Source organism: Scyliorhinus canicula, chromosome 9 (assembly GCF_902713615.1).
Source record: "Scyliorhinus canicula chromosome 9, sScyCan1.1, whole genome shotgun sequence".
In the NCBI taxonomy this organism is placed as follows: Eukaryota; Metazoa; Chordata; class Chondrichthyes; order Carcharhiniformes; family Scyliorhinidae; genus Scyliorhinus; species Scyliorhinus canicula.
Genome location: NC_052154.1, coordinates 37127261 through 37147027, shown reverse-complemented (window position 1 = coordinate 37147027; position 19767 = coordinate 37127261). Strand labels below are relative to the sequence as shown.

The window sequence follows — 19767 nt, the reverse complement described above, 5'->3', positions numbered from 1 at the left end:
AAGTCCCCCGGGAATCCATCCGGTCCCGGCGCCTTCCCCGTCTGCATGGAGCTAATGCTGTCCATGATCTCTCCCAGTGCTAGTGGTGCTCCCAGGTCCCGTTTTCTGCCCTCTCCCATGACTGGTATGTCCAGTCCATCAAGAAACCGGTTCATCCCAGCCTTCCCCGTTGGGGGCTCTGAGGTCTACAGCTCTTGGTAGAAGGCCTTGAAGGTTTTGTTAATCCTCTCTGGTTCTGTTTCCAACGTGCCTCTGGTACCCCTGATTTGCGCAATTTCTCTGGTGGCTGCCTGCTTTCTCAGCTGGTGTGCCAACAGGCGGCTGGCTTTGTCTCCATGTTCGTACAGGGTCCCGCGCGCCTGGCGGAGTTGATGCACTGCTTTTCTGGTGGAGAGCAGGTCAAAGTTCCTTTGTAGTTCTTTTCTCTCCGCCAGGAGCTCTACGGTCGGGGCCTCGGAGTATTTACGTTCTACCTCCAGTATGGAGTCCACCAGCTTCTGCCTAGCCACCCTTTCCTCCCTATCTCTGCGCTTTGAAGGCGCTGTTTATATTTTTAACAGAAATCAAAGTTCAGCTGGTACAACATATTTAAAACTCACACAATGCCGATTTTGACAATTTGACACAGATTCCCAGATACACCGCTCCAAACAAATTTCCCTTTGAAGAGACACAGAATCTGATGACAAGAAATCATTTGCGTAAATAGGGACATAAGTGGACATGTAAAGAAAATTAACTGTACACCTGTTTCTAAATAAACCAAAAATCTGAGCAATCATTTAAGCAATTGAGAAAATAAATTGTTGTGATTTCTGACCATTTGTGCTTGCAAATTGGAAAAAGTAATGGTTTGTATTCAAGCCTAGCCTGGACCTCTGAAGTCAATTTTTAAAAGTATTTTAATTAGAATGATATATCAATGTTTGCATACTAGAATTTCTAGCCTGTTCAGAGTTAAATGAATGCAAACGAAATGTACTGAAAGGAGCTCACTCATGAAGTTTGGTTAGAATCACAAACATTTTTATCATGTCACTAAGAACAAAAGGTTAGTATTTATAGATGAACAAACAAAGTGCCATAAAGTCTTAATGCCATTAATTATTGTTCATGTTGCAGGAAGAGAAAAGGGAATTAATTAAAAATGAGAATTCTGAACTGCTTTCATCAGTTTCCTTTTGACATATACCATCCCCATTGAGAGGGCGTCATGGTGGCACAATTGCTGTCTTACAGCCCAGGAACCCGGGTTCGATTCTAACCTTGGGTTACTGACTCTATGGAGTTTGCACATTCCCCCCGTGTCTGCGTGGATTTCCACTGGGCGCTCCGGTTTCCTCCTACAGTCCAAAGATGTGCAGGTTAGGTGGAATGGCCATACTAAATTGCCCCTTAGTGTCTGGGGATAAGGTGGGGAGTGGGTTTAGATTAGGGTGCTCTTTCAGAAGGTTGGGTGTCGACTCAATGGGCCAAATGGCCTCCTTCCGCACTGTAGGGAATCTATGAAATACAGTGAACACTGAACATTTTCACAGGGCTTACTACTGCCACCAGAGTTCTGGGTTTTGTGCTGCATTGATGTTGTTCCAAGCCAATGATTCTCTCAGTTCATATTATATGGTATGAAAATAATGCCTATGAAAGGTTATGGAGAAAGGTGAATTCCCTTCTGAACCAATTCAATTCGAGTCACTATACAATCACAACCACAGAACTAGTTTTGAAAGCAAACCATCAGTATTTCAATACTGTAACTTTCCATGCCTGCCAATATTGGTTCAATGTACTATTTTCTAAAAGCTTCAACATGTTGATTTGTTACATGCTCTGATCTACTTTTTAGAAACCTTGTGTCACTTTTCCATATGGGCTTTTTAAAGTACTTCCAAATTATTTTAATCAAATATGGAGCATGGTTTTAATTATATAACGTTAGTTCACTTCTGGTAATCAGCACACACGTTCAGGGCACAGGTTGGAGAATGGTGAGGAATGGAGTGCAGGAGAGCAGAGTGGGTGGTAAGACATGCTAAATATGTCTTGCTAGTAGGTTAGCTGGCATAGTGAGAGCTGCAATAGTGTGTGAATCTGTAATCACTGCATTAGTGACCGTCCTGCATTCCCCTACAACTATGGAACAAAGAGAAATCTGACCAAGTCCCAATGATATTCAGTGGCATAACAACCATTTTCATCACCATCTTGGGAGGTTGCCATTGATCAGAAATGTAGCTGGACATGACATATAAATACTATGGCCAAAAGAGCAGTTCAGAGGCTGGGAATTCTCTGATGCTTAACTCGCATCTGACTCCTGAAAACCTATCCAACATCTACAAAGCATAAGTCAGGAGTATCATGAAAGCTGCCCAAGGTCATCAAGGTAGCACAAGTGGATAGTACTGTGGCTTCACAGCACCAGGGTACCAGGTTCGATTCCCCGCTGGGTCACTGTCTGTGCAGACTCTGCACTTTCTCCCTTGTCCGCGTGAATTTCCTCCGGGTGCCCCGGTTTCCTCCCACAGTCCAATGACGTGCAGGTTAGGTGGATTGGCCATGATAAATTGCCCTTAGTGACCAAAAAGGTTAGCTGGGGTTATTGGGGTTGCAGGGATAGGGTCGAATGAGGGCTTGTGTGCATCGGTGCAGACTCGATTGGCCGGATGGCCTCTTTCTGCACTATGTATGTATGTTCTATGTTGCTCCAGGCGATATACTTATACTAAAAGTGAGAGAGGGAGTCACAGTAACTTAATTGCAGTGTTAATGTAAGCCAACTTGTGACAATAAAGATGATTAAAAGAGAGACCGAGCTGCCCTCGGCTTGTTTTCTCTGTTGAAGTCTTTCTTACACCGCTTTTGTCATTTGCAATCTCTAGTGGTTGGCAGTCTAGCCTTGAAAATAATTCACCCATTGCGTATAAAGATACTTTAGGTGGGACTGTCTGTGACGGACATTATTTCAGGATCCAGTATTTTGCATTTTTTATGTTTCTTAATTACAGGTTTTGATGGGTGTCTGGATTATAGGAACTGTTTCTCTTTACAGTTTGAGGTGATTTGTTGGTTTCTGACCTTCACCTTGGAATGTGGTCTTGCATTTTAAGCAGTTTGAACTGTTCAGTTCAAGTCAGTTAAAAGTTGAAAAATCATGAGCGTGATTCTCTATTGCGCTAGCCACGTTTTCCGAGGCAGCGTAGCCCTCGCTGCAGTGGGATTCTCCCTTCCTGCCAACCGACAATGGGATTTCCCATTATGGCCACCCCATGCTGCTGGGGAACCCGCGGGGAACCTGCTGGCGCAGCGGAGAATCCCACCCCATATTTTCAGAACTAAAGAGCCTTGTTAGAACTGTACATTTGTGAATAACAGAAGTTGCTGTATGATTTACTCTTATCATAAAGGTGGATACTAGTGGTCCCTATTATTTAAGGCTATTTTAAGACTTTAAAACATGGGGGCAGCATGGTGGCACAGTGGTTAGCACTGGGACTGCGGCGATGAGGACCCGGGTTCTGATCCCTGCTCTGGGTCATTGTCCGTGTGGAGTTTGCACATTCTCCCCGTGTTTGCGTGGGTTTCGCCCCCCCACAACCTAATGATGCGCAGGGTAGGTGGATTGGCCACACTAAATTGCCCCTTAATTGGAAAAAATGAATTGGATACTCTAAATTTATTTTAAAAAATACATTAAAACATATCACTTTCTATTGCATACTATTTTAAAATTTCAGACAAACAATCAAGCAATTTACATAATTCACATAAAAGCTTTTGTTGCGAAATATTAAAAGTAAGGTCTGAAATGTTCATCTGTCCTTTTTGATAAGAGCCCTTAATCTTTTCATTATTAATTTTCTTTGTCTAAATAAATTTACAGGAATATGTTACTCATTCAAGCCAGAATTTGTCTCCATTCTTTATATTAATTGTAATTTTACTCCGTATTGACACTGCTTTGTAAAGACTTGAGAAGCAGAGATTAACCAACAGCTGTAATCAGTTGCCTATCTATTATCTTCAAAAAGAAGGAAGCATTCTTCAAGAAGTTGCTTTGGCTAGTTCCGTGTCATCTTCTATTTCTGTGAAGGACTTTGCATTAGTTGAAAACATTTCAAGATCCAGGCTGTTTGACGCAACAAAATAATTTAAAGGGTATACAAAGCAAAATCCTGCAGATGCTGGAAATCTGAAATAAAATATAAAATGCTGGAAATACTTACCAGGTCAGGCAGTATCTGTGGAGAAAGAGAAACCAAGTTGATGCTAACTCTGTTTAAATTAAGCAAGTATGTTTTCCCCCAATTTGTTCTCTTTTTTTGTTTCAAGACATAGACTCATGCTGTCCTGAAGTTTGATGGGCACCAGGAAATGAACACTACCTTCCCAAGTGGCGATGCTTTGTGTAGTCTTGACAATGAAAATCATCAGGTTATTCAACTGTAAGCGCATTTCAGCTGAACTTGTTATTAATCTTCAATATCCAAACTACACAAATGCAGCGACACCTTGCATTGATATAGCACATTTTAATGTAAGCAAAACTTTGCAGTGGAGAGTTGTCCCCTGATTCCAATTCACCATTTTTATTACGGCTTTTTAATGCCACGCTGTCTTGATATTAACTCCAACACAGCTGTGGAATTCAAATCTTTTGTCCATGTTGCAACCAAAGCTGTAATGAGATTGGGAAATGAGATGTCCTGATGAAACCCAAAGTGAACATCAATAAGCAGGCTTATTGGTGAGTAGGTGCTGCTTCAAAACAAGGGTGATGATGACTTCCATCATTTTGTTCATTACAAGTGGGCTAATGATTGCAAGTTGGCTGATGGGGCAATAATTGGTCTAATTTAGATTTTTTTCTTTTTAGTGAGCAGGGCATGCCTGAGCCATTTTCAGGCCGATGTTAGTGCTGTAGTTGTACTGGAACAGCTTTTCTCGAGGTACAGCCGCTTCTGGAGCACACATTGTTACTTTAGCTAGGATGTTCGGACTTAGGGACAGGAGTAGGCAATTTGGCCCGTCGAGCCTGCTTGTAAGATCCTGGCTGACCTGTTTGTATTCAAAAGTTCACTTTCCAGCCTCCGCCCTAAAAGCCTTGACTCCCTTGTTGATCAAAAATGTGTCTTACCCAGCCTCGACTGACTTCTGGAGAAGAGCATTCCACATACTAGTAATCCTTGGAGAGAAAATAAATTATTAATATCTCATCTGAAAAGAGAAGCATCTTATTCTTGAACTGTGTCCTCTAATTCTAGTCTTCCTCACAATGGGGAACGTCCTCCTGGTGTCCAACCCACCAAGTCCTCTCAGGATCATACATGTTTCAATAATTTCATCCCTCATCCAACTAAACTCCAATGGATATAGGCCCAATTTGATTTCTTGGACCTTTTTTGCTCAACACAAGCACTGTTAGGATCCCAGTTTGTTATAACTGGATGGGAAGATTCTAGAATGGAACCCTGGTTCAAAAAACTGTAACGTTTACTTTTTTTATATAAAACGTGGACGATCAGAGTCTCACAATCACTAATTAGTTTTAACAATTAGAGAAAATACATTCATTAAACATGAAAAATTCAGACTATAATGCAATACTCCTTCATTCTTCCTTTACCTTAACAATTGCACACAGGTTCTAAGATTAGTATGGATTGCGCAAGACATTTAAACTACAATGGTCTAATTAACACACAAAGTCCTTTATTAAGGCCCACAGATTGGTTGTGGTCAAATACACACACTCCGCCCTGAAGCCAAGTTAGTGTCTGTGAATTTCTCCTCGGAATCCTTCCCAGATGATAATCACATGAGAGTTTCCAAACTCCAATAAAAACATGCTTTAAAACCTTCTCTCATAATAATGCTTTCGCTTAGCGGTTTGCAGTCTGAAATCCAATCCAGGTTTTCCAGGCGACACTTTTAAACATGCTTCCATTCCACTTTTAACCGTGAGTCTAGTCCAAAGTTTCACGCCACCCCCTTTTAGGTTCCCTTTGTCTTAGCTGCTGAACAAACTGTTCACAATTGCTTTAACACTTGATCTCTAGACTATACTAAAATGGCATCAGACATTTAAGAACATAAGAACTAGGAGCAGGAGTAGGCCATCTGGCCCCTTGAGCCTGCTCCACCATTCAATGAGATCATGGCTGATCTTTTGTGGACTCAGCTTCACTTTCCAGCCCGAACACCATAACCCTTAATCCCTTTATTCTTCAAAAAACTATCTATCTTTACCTTAAAAACATTTAATGAAGGAGCCTCAACTGCTTCACTGGGCAAGGAATTCCATAGATTCACAACCCTTTGGATGAAGAAGTTCCTCCTAAACTCAGTCCTAAATCTACTTTTCCTTATTTTGAGGCTATGCCCCCTAGTTCTGCTTTCACCCGCCAGTGGAAACAACCTGCCCACATCTATCCTATCTATTCCCTTCATAATTTTATATGTTTCTATAAGATCCCCCCTCATCCTTCTAAATTCCAATGAGTACAGTCCCAGTCTACTCAACCTCTCCTCGTAATCCAACCACTTCAGCTCTGGGATCAACCTAGTGAATCTCCTCTGCACACCCTCCAGTGCCAGTACGTCCTTTCTCAAGTAAGGAGACCAAAACTGAACACAATACTCCAGGTGTGGCCTCACTAACACCTTATACAATTGCAGCATAACCTCCCTAATCTTAAACTCCATCCCTCTAGCAATGAAGGACAAAATTCCATTTGCCTTCTTAATCACCTGTGCACCTGTAAACCAACTTTCTGTGACTCATGCACGAGCACACCCAGATCTCTCTATACAGCAGCATTCTTTAATATTTTATCATTTAAATAATAATCCCGTTTGCTGTTATTCCTATAAAAATGGATAACCTCACATTTGTCAACATTGTATTCCATCTGCCAGACCCTAGCCCATTCACTTAACCTATCGAAATCCCTCTGCAGACTTCCAGTATCCTCTGCACTTTTCGCTTTACCACTCATCTTAGTGTCATCTGCAAACTTGGACACATTGCCCTTGGTCCCCAACTCCAAATCATCTATGTAAATTGTGAACAATTGTGGGCCCAACACGGATCCCTGATGGACACCACTAGCTACTGATTGCCAACGAGAGAAACACCCATTAATCACCACTCTTTGCTTTCTATTAATTAACCAATCGTCTATCCATGCTACTACTTTACCCTTAATGCCATGCATCTTTATCTTATGCAGCAACCTTTTGTGTGGCACCTTGTCAAAGGATTTCTGGAAATCCAGATATACCACATCCATTGGCTCCCCGTTATCTACTGCACTGGTAGTATCCTCAAAAAATTCCACTAAATTAGTTAGGCACGACCTGCCCTTTATGAACCCATGCTGCGTCTGCCCAATGGGATAATTTCTATCCAGATGCCTTGCTATTTCTTCCTTGATGATAGATTCCAGCATCTTCCCTACTACTGAAGTTAAGCTCACTGGCCTATAATTACACGCTCTCTGCCTACCTCCTTTTTTAAACAGTGGTGTCACGTTTGCTAATTTCCAATCCACCAGGACCACCCCAGAGTCTAGTGAATTTTGGTAAATTGTCACTAGTGCATTTGCAATTTCCCTAGCCACCTCTTTTAGAACTCTGGGATGCATTCCATCAGGGCCAGGAGACTTGTCTACCTTTAGCCCCATTAGCTTGCCCATCACTACCTCCTTAGTGATAACAATCCTCTCAAGGTCCTCACCTGTCACAGCCTAATTTCTATCAGTCACTGGCATGTTATTTGTGTCTTCCACCGTGAAGACCGACCCAAAAAACCTGTTCAGTTCCTCAGCTATTTCCTCATTTCCCATTATTAAAACTCCCTTCTCATCCTCTAAACCTAAAGGACCAATATTTACCGTAGCCACTCTTTTTAGTTTTACATATTTGTAGAAACCTTTACTGTCTGTTTTTATCTCTGAAGTCTGCTGTCCCATTTTAAATCTAGTTACTGCAATTGTCTGTTAATCTCAGAACACCTTGTTTACTCTTCCTTACTCTTCTGAACAATACCTTGGCCTCTTCATTTAAGTTGTTTTAAATATTCTTTCTGTCCCATGTTATCTGGATTGTATCTTGTTCCTTCGGAAGCTTGCATCTTTTTACTGACCTTGTCCTGTCCATTTTCTCCTGACAGACTTTCAAAATGTTCGCTGTCCAGTGTCCTGTCTCCAACTGACAACAAATTCAGCCAAAACTAAAACTTAAGAGCTTTATTTTAAACATTACAAAGGCCCCATTTGTTAAGAAACCCCAGCTCGTTATATTTATTCTTCATGTCATAACCCTCTTTGGAGGGTTATGACAGAATCACAGTGGGGATTGAAACCAACCCCCACACGCGTACAAATGCTGTTGCCCTGCATTAATCTAGCTGTAGGTTTTTACCCTTCCAGGCACAGAAACATTAAATTAAACCCACTTAAAACTATGCCGTGGGTGAAATTCTCCACCTCGCGCTGCCAGTAGAGGAGTTTGAAGCGGAGAATTCCGGAGTAGTGAAGAAAATGGAATCGGCGCCATTTCCGATGCTCCGGCCCCCTCCTGGCTTTGGGATCAAGGTTTGCGCCCCGTGCCTACCTTATTTGCATCCACTTGGCGGCTGGGACCATATTCTCCGGGCCAGCCTGGTTCTCCAGTCCTTTAAATGGAGAAAGACTGCATATGCTAACATGCAAGCTCAGCAGGTAATTGGAAAGGCAAATGGAATATTGTCCTTTGTTTCAAACAGAATGGAGTATACAAGTAAGGATATCATATTAAAACTAAACACGGCACTAGTTTGACCACATCTGGGTTACTGTGAACTGTATTGGTCCTTTCATCGAAGGAAAGATACATTGCCATTAGAGGCAGTCCAGTGAAGGTTGATCCCATCTGTGGAGGGATTTTATAATGAGGAGAGTTTGAGTACTTTGGGTCTGTACACGGAAAATCGCCACTTGAGCATTCTTTGGAGGAAGAGTTAATTGTGGGTGGGCCGGAGGAATAGAGTTGGGTAGAAGGCTAGAAACTAGACCATTTCCTTTTCCAGCTATTTCACAGTTGAGGTTTGGGATCTGCTTTATTGCTAATATGGAATGACATGTTCTCAGCAATGTCAAGGTCTGGAGTTCAGTTGTTGTCCTCTCTGAAACTGCTATCCGTTTTAAAAATCTGTTTTTGAGAGTTTAGAGCACTGTGAAAAATAACTGGAAAAAAAAATCCAGTTTCGAGAATAGCTGTACACATTCATATATTTCAGATTGAAGTCAAAATATGACTTTAAAATTAAGTGCATTTCCTGTCAGTCGGTCTAAATATACTGTATGGCTATTGGTGTGCTGAGAAATATAAGAACTGATTTGATCTTAGGTGGGAATGGAGGATGTGAATGAGAGTTAGCTGGCCATCGCAGTGCCAGCATTGAGGCCCATGCATAACTTACATGCCTCATTAAATGTTGTCATGCTCACTCCTGCCCAAAGCCGCAGGGGTGGCACAGAATCCAGCGACGACTGGGATCTCAGTTGACAAGAGACTCACCGTGGACCCAAGCGAGTGGGCCAGAACTAAGAATTAAATTTAATTCTGGTGTTGGGAACATGATCACAGCAGCATTTCTGGGATCTAGCTTTAGCTACGCATTGCGTCAATGATGCATGACAATTTTCAAAGTGTCTACCATTAATTAACCCAAAGCTGGATTTGGCACCCAATTAGGGGCATAAGGCTTGGGAAAGAGGCAGGAGCTAGGAATAATGGGATAATTTAAAAGACTTGCTGTTGCCTTTGGAAATGAAAAAGTCAGTAGAACAGAGAGAGACCAGCAGTGATGTGCCTGGCCACCCTCAGTTTTTCTGGTGTCTCACTTTTGAACTTGGGCGGAATCATCTCTGATATTTGCGAAGTACTATTTTGGGTGGGAAAAACGATGTTTTGAACGCCAACGGTGACTTATTGTGGCACTTAGTCAAGAAAACTTGCAGACACAGCTTCCAAGCCGCATCACTGGCAGGCAGCCTTTGATTTGCCCATCCTCCATTACATCAGCATTTCAATGATCCGGGTGCCATATTTAAAGACCTCTGCAGTGCACAGCAGCCACACTAAGGATTTCATCAGGAAGTGATGCCTGGCAGGAAACACTCTGCACCAAAGTTCTCGGCCTCCTTGGAGCAACTGCTTGACACAGTGGAGGCCTGTCATGGTGTCATCTATCTGCTCTCTACATGAAAAACTGACAGTAAGGTAACAAATCCAACATGGGAGGCAGTGACAGTGGTGGTGAGTGCCAATGCCATTCAGAAGAGGACAACCAGCACCTTTCAAACCCCATGACCACTACCATCTAGAAGGACAAGGGCAGCAGATACATGAAAACACCACCACCTGCAAATACTCCTAGAAGCCACACACCATCCTGACTTGGAAATATATCGCCATTCCTTCACCCTCACTGGATAAAATTCCTGCAACTCCCTCCCTAATAGCACAGTGGGTGTACCTACAACCCATGGCCTGCAGTGGTTCAAGAAGGGAGCTCTCCATCACCTTCACAGGCGCAATTAGGGATGGGCAACAAATGCTGGCCTAGCCAGTGAAGGCCACATCCCGTAAAAATGAATTTAAAACAAATTGAGAGGAAGAGGATGAATGATCTCCCCAGTTCCGCCAGGGTAAGTCACTCCTCTTGTTACACTCAACTCACAGACTCATCACACATCCGCAGGGATGTCACTAAATGCCAGCTCAAGGGAAGCCACCACTCACTCTCCTGCACACACCTCCATCTCCCCTGCAGGTCATGTCCTCATCTTGTTCATGGCCCCACTCAGCACCCACATGTGTCATGCACCTTATCATCTGACCTGGCAGGTGTCCTGCGTACGGTCTCCCTCATCTGTCTTCATGCCGGACAAGCTGGCACACGTGGGAGAGACCCCAGACTGGTGGAGGAATGGCAGAACTGAAGTTTCTCACGGACTTTGAAGATTGAGTGTTTTGCTGGCAGTGATCAACCAAGTGAGGAGCCAGCACTGTAGCATTCATCAGACTATCATGTTGTCAGTCATGCCTGCTGTTTCACAGGCCCCTGTCATGCACAAATGACCTCCACTTTCTTTTGGAGGAACATCTGGGAAGAGGTTAGGAGGTCCACCAGTCAGGTCTTGATGGCAGCTACGAGAGCAGCATGGACCGTGGTTTCTCAGAGCCCTCAATGAAAAACCTGTCACAGCGCCTACCCACAACCTCCACCAGTGCAGAGACGTACACCTTGATGAGACCTAGTTTTTGAGTTGTCTTGGAGTCATAAACGAGTGAGAATACCACAATGTACTTAACATCGACAGCAGGCAGAGGCAGGGGCAACCAAGGGTGCTGGCACTTGGACAATTGCTGGAGGCCAGGAATCTGCTGAATCGGAGTCAAATCGAGAGTTTCTGGACTACGTCATACCTCCGTTGCTGGAGCTCCAAAGAGTCTGCTGAATTCCTTGGATTGAAGGCTGCATGGAGAAGTCCGTTCGCCTTCGGTTTGAGGCGAATGTGCCAATAGGTCAGCACACCAAAGTCAACATTGGTAGGGTGGCAGCCACAGTAGAGAACTTGACGCAAGACTTCCATCCTGTACTCTGCAAGTCACCATCATCTTTGTGGAATACAGGGACCATGGGAAAACCATTGCTGTTCTATTACAGAAGCCTGATCACCGAGGTATGTGCACTACCATCAGTTAGATGCAAGTGCAATGCTCACAGATGCCATGTGAACATAATGGGATGTAGTCACTTCATGTCTTCATCACCCTCCATGAATCTTGTGGCAATGAGCGCATCACAGCCCGAGCTCATTTGCCTCGCCAGGACATCGCCATTGCCTCATAGTTGACATACTCGCCACCAAGGATCTCCTCAGCTTCATGCCCTTCAATGAGTCCTCATCAGAGGAGACCTGATGGCTCCTCCATCTCCTCCTCAGGCAGTTCCTCCCCCATTTGTAGCTCCAGATTGTGTAGGGCACAGCAGGCAATGAGGATGCATGATACCTTACGTGGAATTTATTGCTGGTTTCTACCAGACAGGCCCAGGAACCTGAGAGCAGCTGAGAGTGCAGAGGTGTGCACACTCCCTGGGAATTGAGAACACACCGACAGAATGTGTTTGGTATGATGGGAGACAAGTTGAACATTCAGAGGGCAGCACAGTGGGGCAGTGGGTTAGTCCTGTTGCCTCATGGCGCCGAGGTCCTAGGTTCGATCCCGGCTCTGGGTCACTGTCCGTGTGGAGTTGCACATTCTCCCCGTGTTTTCGTGGGTTTCGCCCCCACAACCCAAAGATGTGCAGGGTAGGTGGATTGGCCACACTAAATTGCCCTTTAATTGGAAAAATGAATTGGGTACTCTAAATTTGTATTTTTTTAAAAAGTTGAACATTCAGCGAGTGGAAGCCCTTGCGATTCAAGTGGTTGACTGCTTGATGCTATAGAACTGAATGCAATGTGAGTACAGTCATTTGCATCCTGCAGCTGTGGAAATCCCATTGCTCATGCTTTCTATGAAGGCTTGCAAAATCCCACAGAGCTCTGGAGCCCTGGAAGGATCCACCAGCCTACAAATTGAGTGCCACAATCACTTTCAGCAACACTGTCAGTGGATACCCTCCAAGTCCCTGTGGTGAAAATTTATGCAGCAGGTAGCAAACATGACCAACTAATTCACTGGCCATGCGTCGCCTATGGCGACGCTAGTTCTTGGACATCTGCAGGTATGTGTGCCTCCAAGCAAGGGTTCTCTGCGATTCACCATGTGTGCGCGCATAAGGCCTTGCTACCCCTTTCTCTTGACGGTTCTGTTCCTGCCTTTGCCGAAGCATATGGCGCATTGGCATCTTCTCTCCTGCCTCTGAGTGAATGGACTGACGGAGAGATCACCCAGGCTCCCTATTCGTGACGGCCTTCAGTATCAAAGAAAGAATCTTGCCGGTTACCATTTATCTCCTAAGGACCACCCTTTGTCCATTTATCATCTTAATCCACAGTCTCATGGCCTCGCCACATTATTGATGTCCAGTCCTTAGTTCGCATTCTGGTTAAACAAGATGTTACAATATCCCTACCTAACACCACGTGATCGAAGGCCGACAGCTTTGGCCATACTCCTGAACTCTCATCCCTAGCTATGGCATTTTACTAAGCTTCAATCCAAGGCCTTGTGCTCAACTTGGTCTATGGAGACTAGTAAATAGGCATTTCAGCACAGAATTGAGCATTCTCCTTGGGCAGTGTGCCATTGCCACCTTTGGAAGAAGGTATAGTTGCTTGCCCAGTCAGACAGTGGTATAGGCAAACCATGGCAGTCATCGATTTTGGGAATCTGTGCGCCAAGGGTGAAATGCTGAGCAGCAATCAGTGACACTCTCATACGTAAGTGGCTGCTTGAGTGAGCACAATTGCATGACTAGTTTGACTCCAATTGAGTTCAAACTGAACGGTCTCAGCTACAATGGGTCACTGATTATTGCCAAATTTTTCCATTAGCCGTACCCTTTTCAACATCCTACTTCCAGCGGCATCCACCTTCACTCTATGTTGACTCACCACCCCCATTACACTGAAGCCCAAGGCTTCTCTTTTCTCTGCACTGCCCTTCCAAGAAGCTCATGTCCTAGGCTTCACTTCCCTTCTTTTCCCTCTGCACAATAAGCCTGTGCTGCAGGCTCCTCTCCTTTGTGCAGTTCTTTCCAAGAAGCCCGTAGCCTGGCCGCAGAAGGCATCCTCGGAAACCTGCTTACCTGTGAATCCTCTGTTCCACATCCGACAGCCCTGCCCCCCGAATCCCCTCTCCCCTCCCTGACTCATTCCCCCAATCTCCTTACTCGCTCCCCCATTCCCCAATCCTCAACCACTTTCCTTACACCCCCCCCCCCCCCCACTCCCCCGACTCGACCCCAATTTCACCTCCACCCAACTCAGAGTCCTGACAGTGCAGAATGAGGCCATTCGGCCCATTGAGTCTGCACCGATCCTTCGAAAGAACACCTTACTGAGGCCCAATCCCCTGCCCTATTCCTGCATCCCCACCCTGAAGGGCAATTTAGCGTGGCCAATCCACCTAACCTGCACATCTTTGGACTGTGGGAGGAAACCGGAGCACCCAGAGGAAACCCATGCAGATACAGGGAGAACGTGCAAACTCCGCACAGTCACCTGTGGTCGGAATCAAACCAGGGTCTCTGGTGCTATAAGACGGCAGCGCTAACCACTGTGCCACCGTGTCCCGTTCTCCCCCCCCCTCTCCAAACTCGGGGCCCTGGCCCTCACCCACCAAACCTGATCGAGCCTGGTTTTCATCTCCGTCCTCCACCCAACACGAGCCCTGTTCCCCTTAGATACAACTCCTGTTCCCGTCGACTCCCCGTTGCAAGTTCTGTTCTCCCTAGACACACAACCCCTGTTCCCCATGACTCCCCGACTCGAGCCCTGTTCCCCTTTGACGCAACCACTGTTCTCCCCGACTCCACCTTTGTGCCCCCTGAGTCAATTCCTCCCCTGACTCACCTTCTTACACTCCTCTCCTTGCTGAGGACATGGGGCTGCTCTGTGAGCACATAACTTACCTCTGAGCTTACCTTGGAGTTCTGCTCACTAGGTGCATGCCTTTTCATAGAATTTGCCATGCAGAAAGTGGCCATTTGGCCCATCGAGACTGCACCGGCCCTTGGAAAGAGCACCCTTCCTTAAGCTCACGCCTCCACCCAATCCCCGTAACCCAGTAACCCCACCTAACATTTTTTGGATACCAAGGGGAAATTTAGGATGGCCAATCCACCGAACCTGCACATCTTTGGACTGTGGGAGCCTGGTGCTCCCAGAGGAAACCCATGCAGGCATAGGGGGAAAGTACAAACTCCACACAGATTGTCACCCAAGGCCAGAATTGAACCTGGGTCTCTGGAACTGTGAGGCAGCAGTGCTAACCACTGTGCCACCATACCACCCGAATACTAGTTGTGCATTGTGCTGTTTTGACAGCATGCCACCATTGGTGCATTATTTGACGGGAAGGGTCTGATTCCGGTGTATGGGCCTCTTTATGATACACTACTGTATTACAATGAGTTTCCTGACATTGAACAGCAGGAAACACGGGCTGCCACTGACGGGAGTGGGGTGGGCAGGGACAATCGTGTCTTGCATTTGCGTCAACGTGAAATACAATATTTTTGTTGTGAAAGCCAACAAAATCCCCAGCCCTTGACTGGAGTAGTATTTGATTGGAGAGCTGCATTTTTTCCTCCATCTGGAAGAGTGCTCCAGTGAGCCAAACGAAACAGGTGTGGCCAGAGTGATTAAGGATGTCAGCAGCCTCCTGTTCCTCCAAAGTACTGCCTCATCACAAAATAAAGTCTCTCAGCTCCAGTATTGGCAACACGTTGCACATTGCATTACGTTCGAGGTTTCCTTGAGGAGCTCTGTTCCTCCTCATCTAGAAGTACACATTGCAATGTTTTTAGATGCTGCTTAACCTGGACCATTTAGGGCCCTGGATTGTGTTTGTCGCTAGCATTACTGCAGTTTCAGCACTGGGCCTCACACTGTGGTTCCCAGTTAAAACCATATCAAGTTACATCATCAACATTAACATTTCAGTGTTAATGATGGCCTCACCTGCTTGCAGAGGACGATCTTGACATTCCCAAAAGGTGGAAGTTAAAACAACGATTTTAACAATGGCAGGAGGACATCACGAATACAGAAGTAGTGTTTGACTGCCATTTTATCTCATCCATGCTGTTCGCACTGGGCAGGCAAATTGGAATGAGGGCAATAGAAATAATACATTTGATGTTAAACTATTGTGACTTGCAAACATTTTGCATTTAAGAGTAGGGGCTAAGGATATTATCAATGAATCTCAGAATCCGTATATTTAATCTAGAGGTCGATTCAGGCAGGCTACTTCAATCCCATGCTGCATGTGTACTGGGGCTGTTTAGCTCAGGGCTAAATCGCTGGCTTTGAAAGCAGGCCAGCAGCACGGTTCAAATCCCGTAACAGCCTCCCCGAACAGGCGCCGGAATGTGGCGACTAGGGGCTTTTCACAGTAACTTCATTGAAGCCTACTCGTGACAATAAGCGATTTTCATTTCATTTCATGTGAATGTCCCTCTAAGAAAAGTGTGTTTTATCAAATGGCTGCAGTGATGTAATTGTGTGGGCGGAGCTGTTATGTGATTCTGCTTTTCACTTGCGTTTTGAACTGGAAGTTTTTTTGGCTCTGTGTTTTAGTTTTGCTTTCAGTTGGAGAGCTGCATTCAAACCAAGCAGATGTATACTGGTGTCTCTCTCTATGCTAAACAAGGTGTTTAGATCACTTGATAATTTAAAAGTGATAACTTTCTGTAGAGAATTCAAACCTACCGTCTCTGTTAAAAAGGGTTTTTGACTTATGGATGTTGTGAGGAAAGTCACTAAGGGTTACCTATAGAGTACTGTATCTTTTTGGGGGATTGTCAGTGTTGGTAGTTGATAAGATGTTTACTGTGTTTATAAAATGTTAACTGGATTCATAGAATAAACATTGTTTTGTTTTAAAAATATGTTAGATCTCTATTGCATCACACCTGTAGTGTGGGCCCTTGTGCTCCTCATAACCAAAATCTATCAAAAGTTGTGGGTCAGGTGAACTCATGATATACTTTGGTGTTCTCTAAACCCTGGCCCATAATACAGGTCTGGCAGCAGTGAGAAATTATTTTGTGGTGGATTGAAGCAAAATGTCTGAAACAACTGTAGTTCAGCTATAATCTTACCAAATTTCTTCGATGTAGATTTTTTTAAGCAGTGCAAAACCACTGGGAACAACTTATCTTGTCTCAGCTGTAATAAAACTACAGTTGTGTAAAGAACAGAAATGATGTAGTGAGATGCCTTTGTATTTTAGTTATAGAAAAGAACTGTTTTGCCTGTTCCCTTCCAACAGAAACCTTAACAGCTTAAAGCTAGAGAACAGAAGAATGTCCATGTATTTAAGTTGATTAATACCTTTTTCTGCATATTTTGCGTGCTCATTTTATTTCTGCATCTAGGTCTTTTTATTGCAGGGAGAAAAACTATTAGAAATTGAACTATTTTTGTTCAAGATTTTTGTAATTGCTTTTGTATTCTATACTGATTGAATACCAAGTTTTCCAAATATGTTAACCATTATTTAGTAAGGTTTGCATTATTTTTCTAAAAACGCATTTTATTCAAACTTGTATCAAAGTAGGCTACAGCAAATAAAACCCCGGGAAACATTCTTCCCAACAATCAACTATGCAGTTTGTACAAATTTTCCTCCTTTTCCACCCGACCCCCCACGACGAACAGCTCCTCAAACGCAGTCACAAGAAGGTTTACATTAATATAGTACTTTATTGTATCTTAGAGTTCACAGTATATTTTGAGTGCAGTAATTTTGTCTGTAACAATATGCCACAACAGCAATGATGTAACTCAAACATTTTAATAAATAGCTGATGGAAGCGTCCCATCATTATAGCATCCTTAGAATTTTTCTTTCACATTTTAAAATGTTTATTATTTTATATAAAGATTGTTTCTGTTCTATATGCATTTGCATCATAAAAATACATTATCTTTCAGATTATAAAGTCCATTAGTATTTTCCAAGGAACACAAAATAATAGTTTTTGCTTCACTCCAATTTGGGCTGTGTTTCTCTTCATCACATTTCTCTTCTCTTCATTTGTATCATTGACCTTTAGTTCTTTTACCCCATTTTAACTATGCATTTTTGATATATTTGTTCCATGTCTATGCAGTTCTTTTCTCTAATTTTCAACATTCATTTGTAATTTGATTTACCTTTATGCTCTCTCAATAGATGCCATGTTTTCAGATCTGATGAAAGCTGCATAGAATTGAGCAAGTAGCATATTACAATTATGGTGCCATATTTTACTACATGTACAAATTTTAAATTTATTTCCTGTACATGCACTGCATGCCGAGAGTAAATGTAAAGAGATATGGATGTAATTACAATGTTTGATACACAGCAGGCAATTGTAATAATAGTGCAGTATAACGTCTAATGGCCAGGTTGATTTAACACTGACGTAAATTGTGTTGATAATAGTATTGGGTGATGTTTTTATGCATATTTTGTAAGATTAATCTGTGTTGGGATATCTGCCTATCCTGCACATCAATTTGAGTTGTGGGGGTGAGACCCACGCAGACACAGGGAGAATGTGAAAACTCCACAGAGACAGTGACCCAGGGCCAGGATTGAACCCGGATCCTCAGTGCCATGAGGCAGTAATGCTAACCACCGTGCCGCCGCACTCCTCTGAACTTTCTATATTCATCCTGGTTCTCAGTTATATTTTCCATATCATATATGTCATGAGCATACTTTTTGAGCTTTAATCTTAATCACTATCACCCCAGGAACTCTGAATTTGTTTGTCCTACCCTTTTTCCTTGTGAGAATATACCTCTATGATGGCAGCCCATTGTTTTGTTCCAGTTTTGCATATCGATCTTTGATTACAATTTATCTGGGCCAGATCAAGTCTCACCCACCAATGCTGGCTCCCCAATTAATTACTTTTTCCCTGTGTTGCTGCTTGCCCTTTTCCATAGTTAATCAAAATCCTATGATACTGTGATTACTGTCTCATTACTGACACTTAATCTCATTGGGCCAGAAATATATTGATTTAGAAAGGTACCCAGAGGATGGTGAATCTTTGGAACTCTTTGCCGCTGAAGGCTGTGGAGGCCACATCACTGAGTGTCTTTAAGGCAGAAATAGATAGGTTCTTGATGAATAAGAGGATCAGGGATTATGGAAAGAAGGCAGGAGAATGCGGATGAGAAAAATATCAGCCATAATTGAATGGCGGAGCGGACTCGATGGGCTGAGTGGCCTAATTCTGCTCCTATGTCTTATGGCCTAACATACTTGATAAACTCTCCCCCACTCTCCCCTTACACCATTAGTATTCCAGGATTATGATAATTATAGTGTCCCATTATAACTATTGTTTTTGCACCTCTTTGCAAGTTCCTTGCACATTTGTTCCTCTACATTTTTACCATGAGATGGTGACTGTTGCTCGTTCTGGGTGAGTGAGCTTTACACTCAATTTGGCTCTGTTTTATTCCTTAGCTCTAGAGTCGCCAGGTATCGTTATGATACTGCCACAAGATTCAAGTTCAAGTTCAGACCAATGACTCAATACACCAGTTAGTAAGTTCAAAAGAAGACACGTTTATTATAACACAGTTATTTACTACTCATGCATATAACACTAAAAGACTAGGCTATTCCTAACACTAACAGGCCAATACTTATCTGGAATAAGGGAACTGCCGGATCAGGGAACAATAGCCTCTTGCTTTGTCCTGGATCCGCAGGCTTCCAGTTGGTGTGGACTAAAGGGCTCAGGAGTGTCTACTCTCGTAGCGTGCGTTGTATGACACTTACTTCATGGCGGCTGCTGACCAGGCCTCTCCTTCTCAAGGTCTTCTGCTGCAAAGGTGTTCTGCTGGGAGGGCCGGCTGGTCAAGAAGAAAGAATCAGTCCTGGGACCTGACTTCTATAGGTCCCAGGGGCTTTGCGCCCATCTGGGCGGACCCTCTGTAAACTTGCAAACGATTGGGTCTCTTCCCAATCGATTGATTTGAATTTCCCCAATAACAGGGCTGTTCCTCGATCACTGGGCGGTTCCTTCCACCT

At 43.8% G+C, this 19767-nt stretch overlaps 1 protein-coding gene across 6 annotated transcripts in view; it reads left to right on the top strand.

Annotated features, from left to right (window-relative positions):
• LOC119971244 (BTG3 associated nuclear protein) overlaps positions 1 to 19767 on the top strand; it is a 253758-nt gene that overhangs the window by 160691 nt on the left and 73300 nt on the right. For 2 of the 6 annotated variants that reach the window (XR_005461787.1, XR_005461788.1), the window contains exon 12: positions 4333 to 4445. The exons of the other annotated variants lie outside the window; for them this stretch is intronic. The gene's annotated coding sequence lies outside the window, so the exon portion shown is untranslated. The remainder of the gene's footprint in view (positions 1 to 4332; positions 4446 to 19767) is intronic. 6 annotated transcript variants of the gene reach the window in all.